A 10,606-nucleotide genomic window follows, 5' to 3' on the forward strand; every position below is an offset into this window, starting at 1 on the left:
ATCACTTGCAAGCCAAGCACACGGATCCCAGCGTAAGCTGTGCTTCTGGTAACGTACGGCAAACTACACTTGACAGCCGTTTTAGAAGCAGATCGATGGATACGTCGACCTGCAGTAAACTGACCCAAGGCTATAGCTAAATGGATAGCACAGCATGCAGACCATATATAGTGGAAACGAAGGTCTCCGTGATATTATCCGGATTGCCTCCGGTGACCTCACGTACAAGTTGCCATCCAGGGCCACAGTCATGTCCAGGATACACGAGTGGTATGACACAGAGAAGGCAAAACTAGCTACGAATTTGGACAACACAGCTTCTGTCGCGCTTACTGGTGACTATTGGACATCGCTAGGTAATCATAGCTATCTTGGAGTAACAGCTCATATCATCGATCAGGAGTGGAAGCTGCATTCACATGCATTGACTGTAATGAGAACTGATGAGAGGCATATGGCTGACGTATGCGCGAGTCATTTTATGGATGTGGCGGGTCAGTGGAACATTGAAGAGAAAGTGACCACGCTGAACACAGACAGTGCTAGAAATATGATTGCAGCTTTGAAACAGCTATCATTCGAACACCTGCCGTGCACGGCTCATAGTATTCAACGCTCAGTCACAGTGTCTCTACAAAACAGTGCATTTGACGGTGCACTTGCTAAATGTCGCAACTTCTTGATTACAAATGCAGTAAGTGACAGCCAGTCAATAAAACACCCTTGAGATCAATTGGTCTAGTTTTTACTTATTAAGTACATTTGGTATGAATGACAATGTGTCATTACATTTGATAATCTCATTTAACTTCAATTGGAGTGGATTTGAAATAGAATTTTAAAAATGCGATTAATCGTGAGTTAACTCACTATTACTATGCGATTAATCAACTAAAAAATGTTAATCGTTTGACAGCCCTAATTAATTGCAAACTATATTTTGGCCCTGATTTGATTCATCAGCGGGAGAACATTAGTATGCGGAGAGACTTATGAGTATTTCATTTTCCCAAAATATATGCTTTGTTTTTATGCATTGTTTGTACGGTAACCAAATCTCAGATTCCCTTGTGTTGACCTCTGCATGCATGCTGCAGCCTCAGCCTGTTCATTCCTCCTCACACATTCTGCTACATACAGGTTGACCTTTTCAGCCCTGCCTGTGTCCCAGGTGGATTCTTTCCCCTGAAATTGGATTGCCTTTTTTATCAGTCTATAGGAAATGGTCAAGATGTTGAACTGGCACTGATATGCTGCTTCAGAGGATGGAAAATTACTTTAAATTGAATATATATGATACATCCATATATATATATATATATATATATATATATAGTTCTATTAGGTTCAGAGCCAATTAGCAGAAATTGCAAGAAACAGTAATCGAAAAAAAGAAAGTCATACCATTCCATTCTTCTACATCTTCATCATCGTTTCTGTTTTTCTTACTATTATTACATTGGTAATATCAGTCTCTCCAGCCACCTGTGCAGAACACACATGAGAGGTGAATGGCATTTCCTTAGACAACCTCTCCAGGTGTACTCGTGTAGAAGGCTAAAGCGCTTTGGAAACAGTTGGGTTTCCACTCAGAAAGGGGCCAGAGTCCAGTGCACTGAATAAAGAACTCTGTGTGTAGCTGGCGTGATTCATAGGAAACACTTCCCTGGATCAATGTGTTTGGCCTGGTCCTGCTACACGCAGTGTGTCTAGAAAGCTCAGACAAATGGCTGGAAAATGAGACATGCAGTGTTTAGAGACAGATTGTTTCCTCTCCACTGCTATGTTGGGGGGGGCTGATTTATCCTCACCATCTCCATAGTCAATAGCATGTCCTTTTCCCCCCCCCCCAACCAGTTTTGGTTGTACCAAATCACCGGGTGTTTGATTAAATAGGGAGGCAGCAGCAAAGCTGGTGTATATAAATCCAACCCTGATCCTGTTTAGCATGTACAATCAAGAAATTATAGTGCTAACAAATAAACATGATAAATCCTACCCTGTTTGGTTTAATGGTTTGCTTACTGACACAGACCAGCAGAAATCATCTAAACTGCATCTCCTTTCATATTTGATTTCATTTCATGCTCCAAGTGTCTGTTTAGTGAGGCTTTTCCAACAGCTTTTAAGCTGTATTAATTTTATTCACCTCCAGTTTTGTTCAATGTTGCTTAAAAAAATAGTGGGGAGCGAAAAGTGATGACCATTTCCAGGAGACCATACTGACATAGATCTCTCATCATGCACTCCCTCTCTTTGTTGTCCCTGTCCTTTTGTCCTAATGTTGCACAGAGTCTCATTTTCTCTCACTGTTTCCACATTTTCTCTCCCGTTGTGTTTTTCCTTTCGTGTCCCTACTTTCCTTGTCACCCTTTGACCTCAGATCATCATGTTGGAGATGGATAGAAAAGGCTTTCATTGCAGCTGCTCCGTTTGCTCATTGTAGCACCTGCAATGGTGAAGATAATGGCCCAGTTCTGGTCCAACCCAGAGCAAGGGCATGAGGTGATAGTGTATAGTGTGACCAGCTTCCTGGTATTATAGACATTACATTATCTAAGCGCTTCATCTATGTTAAGAGAAAGCCCGTTGTGCCATTTCTCTCTCAGGCTCTCTTTCCTGTTCAACCGAGCAGCGGGCTGGCAGAGGGGTTTTTGTATTCAGCTGGGACACTGGCCAGTGTTTCCTTTGCCACACTTAGTGGCTGGCTGACAGGGGGCCCCTTTGACATGACCCTAAGGACCTTGTAAGAGATAACAAGGCATCATGATAAAACACAGATGCAATTAGTGGCAGGATGAAAGCTGGAGTGCAGATACTGGCACATGCTAGTAGGATAAGTGCATGCTGATGGAACTGGCTTGAGAGCTTTACGTGTCCTCTCCGTGTCTTCAACAGTACAGCCCTGCCACTCACTGTCTCTATTTTTCACCACATATATTTTGTGCTCTGAGCACATAGGTAACAGGTTGCGCTCTGGATAGTTTTGTAGGACTCTGCAGGCCTGCAGAGGTAAAGACGGGGATACAGGGTAGCCACTAGTTGTGCCGGGCAAAGCTTCTCCAGAAACACAAAAAAATCCCACTGGTTGGAAAATGGGACAGACTTGGCTAGTTTAGAGCATTCTTCTCAGAGGGCTCCCTGATTACATCTGTTCAAAATGCAAAGTGGCTTTGGTGATTTCATAGTTTAGTCAGAGCTCCTAAGTGCACACTTCTGAGCTATTCAAACATCAGAGCAAGTTTAGGCTGGACTTATTTCAATGAATGGATCTGGGGCATATTCTTGAGTGTCTGGGACCGACGTTGTGACATTAAGGAAGTTTTCCGACCATGGTTTGCCTGGTTCAGGACCTCTGAATCACTGCCCACATCTTTGCATCTTATTACACTACTAAATAGTTTACATTCCCTTTTTAACCATTAGAAACATCATGAAAAGGATGACCTGTGTTTTTTGTAAATAAACCCTTTGATCCAATGAGAATATAGATATTTTTTAGATAATTTAAAATCCAAAAAAATGTACTGTGATCATTCTGTACACATTATGGCATCATTATAATGCACCAAACACTAAAAGACTCACAGTTTTATTATTAAAAAGTATTTTTTCACTATATAAATATAACCAGTTTGACTTATAGATATACTCTGTCACACATGTCTTTGCAGATGTAAAACCAAATAGGCCAACTTATATTCAAGTGTTACTCTGTGATTTAAAAAGACCTGTGGATCAGTGTCAGAGTAGGCTACATCCACAACGTTCCACTGGGATTGCTCCATTGCCGACGGAAATTTAGCTGGATTTCACTCATTTATGCCGGATATCCATTGCTTTGGGCTTCCTTTGGGTTGGAATTTTAAAGTCCGGTTGATGCTTGAGGACTATGGTTAACCACTGGAACTCTGCAGGGTAAATCCAGACAGCTAATCTGTCTGTCAACCAATCTGAGTTTTCTGTTGCACAACTAAACTAACTAACGTTCCACCTAAACAACTTTCTTCCAGAGGCTATTTCGCAGAGGCGCAGTTGCTCCGTCTGGCGCTTAACGCCGCCCGTGACGATTATGATTGGTTTGAAGAAATGCCAAAAAACCAGAGCAAGTTTTTCTCCCATCCCGGAATGCCTTGTGGATTCACTCTCTTGTGTTTTCAATTGTGGTGGTTGTGCGCCTCCTTTTTTCACTTTTGTCAGTGCTTACCTTATAGGGGTCAGACCTCTATCTATTAGATAATGTTCTACTGCAGCGGATGTGACAGTGTCTTTAGCATTGTCTGTCTCTGGACTGTGCTGAATAACAGTTGAGACAGAAATTTAGAAGTGAATGAAAAATCATACGCTGTTCCACTACTTTAATGGTTGACCTTACAGTAGAACTACTAGTAATCCTATTTCTGAATCGCTTTTAGCAGTGTTAGGTAAGGTCTCCTTCTTTCACTTGATTTACCTCTCCCCTCTGTAGGTAATTGGTAAATCCCTATGTTGTCTCGTAGCCTATAAGGTTGGGGAGATTTTCCTCTTCCTCTGATGAAATCTTCTTAGCCCAGGTTTGATAAAACAGCGTGCCTCACCTAAATATAGCCTCCTGCGACTGCACAGCCCCAGTGTCAGTGATGTGCTTGCAGTGTGCCTGCTGGCTGTGCTTGACAAAGATAGGGCCGTTATGACAGTTCATTGGAGCAGGTGACAACACAAATAGGATTAACCCTTTAACCTGATTTTTTTTGTTCTCCTAGACACTTACATCTTTCTGTGTTTGCCAACTGGCTTGTTTAAACCAATAGGCTGCTCTTTAATGGGCAATACACAAGCATTTCTTTGTTGTTACAGATGTTCTCCTGTTAAGTGTGACATGCTTTCATAGCCACCTTTTCCTTAGTGAGGCTTAAATGAAATCATTTTGCTCATATAGCCTTTCATGCTTAATTTTCCTTCATTCCTCATTTACGTCTTCAGAAATGGCAACAGGATATTTCAAATTGGTAAATTTCTGCAAATATCACTGAGAAGTGACTTCATGGGGTCATGCAAAGTGCAACATTGTTTACTGTATAAAAAAACTTTCACGTAGGAGGTCTGAGTGGATGGTGAGGTGTATAAATACTGTGACTTTGACATTGGATACCATGACTCACATACTCTCTTTTATAAATGTCTTTTAACTATGAAATTATTATCTCTCTAAACTTACCCAAATCATTTTAGCTGACCAGATTGAACCAAACTGGAACCAGAGATGTGACAAATCAGAAAACACTTACTAACATGACACACACACACACACACACACACACACACACACACACACACACACACACACACACACACACACACACACACACACAACTGAATAAGCCTATTTAGAAGGGGAACTGCTTTCTCATAAAAAACAGACACATTTCAATCATTTAATCAGCCCAATTCACATTAACAGTGCACACACAGTGTTGGCTGGTGCAGTTTGGGAGTTTCTTCTGCTGTTCCCATTCAGTCAGTGTGGTACAGAATAAAGTGAGGCCTTTTTATATGCTGTCTGTCATTTGTACCTGACGTGACAGATGATCTGCTTGCATGCTATGCAATCATTCTCCCAGCATGGCAGCAAACTGATAGACATATCTTCAAGAAATGTAAAAAAGGGACACAACTAAAACCATATACCCCCACTATCTCCCCTGTATATGTGGGTCTATATATACCCTATTATTGTATCTCCTGTGCCCATCAATTGAAATATAGGCTACTCCTAAAGTGTGCGTCTTGGAGTCTCGCAGTCCGTTTCAGTTAGCATGGCTGGCAGGGTGATGGGAATGAGAGAGGCTTATCGTGTAGTCAGATGCACTCTTAGGGTGACAACATGTTCTTGCTGTCCCTGGTCACCCCACCGGAGAGAAGAGTGGACTGTGGCTCTGTCCCTACAGACAGCAACATGTCAGGGCTCCCTTCATCAGTACATTGCACTCTGAGCATCACAACAAGTTAGGTGTGAGCTATTCTGCTTCCTATTTTTCCCAATGTTCCCATTGTTTCTCTGCTTTTCTCGACCTGCTTCCTTGTTGCGGGGACAGCTCTGATGTTCCCAGTGATCATACAGTTGTATGAACGCACACACTAGCTCTGGACAGAGATTTTTTTTTTTTTTTCTTTTTTAATCATTATAACATGTTTTTATATGATATATTTTGTTTTATGAAAAGCACTTTGTCACATGTATATTTTGTGCTTTGTCCTTACTACCAAAGCAAAATAGTGTATTCCTGTAGAAAAATGTCATAAAAAGTCCACAGCATTTTTTATTTTGTTCCGTAATTATTTTCATACAGAAATGAACACATTATTGCTCTAACAGCTTTAATAAATATAAACTGGACTTTTCACTACACATTTACGTGGGGTTTAACACATTGCTAGTTTTGCATTTTTTTGTGCAGGCTACTTATCTAATAAAATAATATAAGGTTTCAAACTGGATGTTTCTCTCTCCCCTAACACCTGGAATATCCCCATGCTGCATTTATACCACCAAACAGGAGTCTGTGATATGGGTTTGTTTAATGCCTTTGAAATGTCCACCTAACATGCCACACTTGCCCAACTGTATTTATAGAACAATGTTCTTCTATGTCAGGGTCCCAGTAAATAATAAAACACAGTAAATGGATCCCTGCTATGTTTAGGTGGTCTGACGTCCATTAGGAGGCAACCACAACAGTGAAAAAGAGAAATCCTGAACATTTACAAATGCATGCGCACACACACACACATACACACACACACACACACACACGTCATATATTGTCATCCACTAGTAGGAAAAAATCCAATGGTATCACAAAAAGATATCATGCTGGGTTTCGTTTTCTCTTTTTTTTTTCCTGTTGGAATATGATGCATTTCTCCTTATATTGAGAAAGATATATTTTTACATGAACATTCAAGAGGCTGCTGTTGGCCTAATCTTACCAGTCCCCACACTCCTATAACACGTGACTCTTACTCAAACAGTTGGCAGCAGTAGCTGTGTTATGCCAGAGTGGTGTCCAGAGGTCTTAAACAGCATTCTGTCGTGTTATTCTTTCTGCAAACATGTTGAGAAGCTCTCCTCTGGCACTACTTTTTTTTTTTTTTTTACTGTTCCTTCATTCTTTCATTCATGCCCCATCCTAACTGAAGTAAGATATCTTGGTCAGGCCCCACCACTATGGCTCGTCTTTTTCTTTTCTGGAGCTGAAAGATACCCAGTTGTTGAACTTACACAGCCAGACTAGTGGCATGGCTCATGAGACGGTACTTTTGGTTTTTCCTCATCGTCAGATCAAAGCCTATTTGACTATATACTATCTTCAATTCTGTGGTATACTTCTAAAAATGTGATAGGTGTTTGTAGTAGATTTTGTAACAAAGAAGCTGCAGACATGCAAAAACACAGACATTGTCGATGCGAAAAGAAGTATTATGTGTGGTTGAGTCATCACAGTTATAAAAATAGCAAAACCAAAAAAGCAAGGATTTGCATTGGTTACTGCATTGAAAAATGGATTATCTTAATTAATCGCTCATAGACCCTGTCCAGTGCTGGGCACACTCTTACATTAGTAAACTGTGTAGCTTGGGGGATAAATCACATGCACACATGTATTTATATTATCAAGTAACATGACAATATGAAGAACAAATGTCATTACCTGTGTTTGTGGGGTTTTTTTTCTTGCAATGTTTTTCTTGTCCTCTTGGGCTTTCAGTCTTAACATGAGCAAACAGTGGTGGCAAGGTCTGTCTAAATATAACTCCACTTGACAACATGCTGGAACAGTAGAAACCATTTTACTTTGAAGAATTGCAATTAGTGTGTGTGTGTGTGTGTGTGTGTGTGTGTGTGTGTGTGTGTGTGTGTGTGTGTGTGTGTGTGTGTGTGTGTGTGTGTGTGTGTGTGTGTGTGTGTGTGTGTGTGTGTGTGTGTGTGTGTGTGTGTGTGTGTGATAGACTTGAAACTGTGATGCGTTTCTAATGTATCCTTATGTATGCAATTTTAAGTGTGTGACGCTATTATAAACTGTAACCCAAGCATATTACAGCTCAAGTGTCTGCTACATGGTTTTGCAGTATTTTGCAGTTATTAATTTAACGCGATGTAAAATCTGTCCACAGATGTACATGTTCAATGCTATGAGACCTCATGTATCCATATGTGACAGAACAGACAAACCGTAACATAAAGATGATAGCGCTTTCAATCATCAATGTCTTTTGTTTTGGCTTTATCAGTTATGTTGTTTAGTAATGCTTACAGAAAGATAACACAACATTATTAGCAAAAAACTACAATTATTAGATGTGCTGTGTAGCCACATGAATCAACTTGCCTTCTTTTTTTATAACAAAGTGGGACATCAGTGATTGTAGTAGCATCAGTGGGAATATCAAGGTACAGTATAAAGTTATAACTATTTGAAATGATAAACTGTACACCCTCCAGCAAAGCAATCAAATGGGGAAAAAAAACTAAAAAAGGCCAGACTCTCACAGGGAAAAAAATTGAAGACATGTGGTACATGATAGGTTATCTTCTTTATGTTTTTGGTCTGTGAGAAAGACAGTATGTACTTGTACTGATAACTACATTTTTACTTAACTCGACATGACATGGACCAGAGGACTTTTTGGATCAGGCTGTGTCATCCTGTTGAGCAGCAGTTCATTGTTATTTACTTCAACACAATGTGATTCAACCATAAAATCAATAGACATCAGCTACAAAAAGGACAAAAGAGCAGTAATTACCTGCTTGAGACTTGCAAGCTAAGCGAGGGTGGCTACAACTTTAGGGGAAAAGCAAATTTTAAGACTTCCAGTTTTCAAATGACAAGGAAGAGTTTCTGTTTATCTGTCAGTGGCACTAAATTGTGTAATAAACTAAATGAGGATTTAAAGCAATGTCCAAACATATTCCAATTCAAACAGATGTTTAAAGAAATTCCAGCGATACAGAGAAACACAGCGCAATCATTAACCTGGGCTCATGTGTATAAATATTGTTGTGTATGGGTAAATATAAACGGGAATAGAACTTTTGAATATATCTTTTTATTGATTATAGATTTATTATCTTTGTAGACTTATTATTTTGTAGTTAATTAATAGGGTAGAAAGTGTTAGGAGTATATAAGTTTTACGTCTGCCTACTCCTTTTTGCATGTGTAAATAGAGATTTTTAAGTACCGGAAATAAGGGAGTTTTATTTAGTTTTTTGTTTAATTGTTTATTAATACCATTTTTCTGATGTTTTATTTTATTTACATGTTCAAAATAAAGATATCAATCAATCTTGCAGTAAAATGCAAATTCTACCTTTATTAATGTGGCATTCTTTTTTTTTCCTTGTTTGTTATGGCCCTGCTCTTGAAATAGGTTTTGTGCACAGACAGACCTTTGTCTCCCAGTGAAAGGTGAATGGGTAAATCACCCAAGCTCACTGGGCCAGCGTACCATGCAGAACCCCCGCTTGGTGCAATCTATGGAGTATCCAAGATATATTACCCTTAACACAAAAGGGGCAATCTGGATTCAATGATCAAGGCAGCAGAGAGTGCAATTTATATCCAAACTCTCAGGAATAGAAGACGGACAAGGGCACAATACAGTTTGTAATTAACAGTTAACCCTCATTGATCTTTGAGTTGTGAGTTACAGTATAAACAAACAGTTTTAGCTGTTGTCTGGCATGGTGGGGAGGTTACAGACTGTATGTATTGGTTATTACACCATTATTACACACTGTGGGTTATACGCTCACTTCTACCACACATGCACAATACCCAGAAGTACCTGAGGTTAAAACAGGCTTGTAATGAGTCCCAGAGTGCGTCCTATCACTGTCTGTTTGTACAATAAATCTGTGGTTAGATAGATATTGTTTGTCAAGCAGTTGCATTGTGTCTGTGGGTGTTGGTGTTTTGTGGCTAGGCCATTTTCTAAAAGTTACGTTTAAGAGATGGAAAGTGTAGTGTAAAATGATATAAAGACTAGAGCAGTAGTTTAATGAAAGATGTGTTCATTTGCAATATGTGTACACACAATAATATAGATAGATAGATAGATGACTAGTATACAAAAATAGATAATGGGACTATATCTCAGTAAGCCATAAACAACAACATCAAACATTGGTCTGATTTAAACAGAACAGTTACATAAAAAAACACCACAAGTGAACATAGAACTTTATTACATCTGATAGATCATTTTCACAGCAGACATTTAACTTGTCACAAAAGCACAAAAAGCCCAGATGATACTACAAACATTAATGACTCCAATCTATTCAGCTGTCTCAGTGAGCCAGCATGAAAAATACCAGGATGCTGATTTGTGAAGCAGTTAAATGGGATTCAACCATTGTTAATTTTAATATTACATCATTCCAACGGTGATGTGTCAATCGCTTCTGTGAAACACATTATCACAATAATAAGACATTGCTCTGTCAGCATTTAGAAATGAATTACCTTTTTAATGTGTTTTTGACTTTGTGCGATGGGTCTAAGTTATAGAAAATGGATTATATATTTTTATGATATATTTTTTGGATGACTATAATATA

The 10,606-nt window shown here is 39.3% G+C and overlaps 1 protein-coding gene across 1 annotated transcript in view; it reads left to right on the forward strand.

The window, feature by feature from the left end:
- Window positions 1–10,606, forward strand: part of hcn4 (hyperpolarization activated cyclic nucleotide-gated potassium channel 4) — a 64,686-nt gene that overhangs the window by 10,166 nt on the left and 43,914 nt on the right. The window lies entirely within an intron of this gene.

Source organism: Etheostoma spectabile, chromosome 1, assembly GCF_008692095.1.
Source record: "Etheostoma spectabile isolate EspeVRDwgs_2016 chromosome 1, UIUC_Espe_1.0, whole genome shotgun sequence".
NCBI lineage: Eukaryota > Metazoa > Chordata > Actinopteri > Perciformes > Percidae > Etheostoma > Etheostoma spectabile.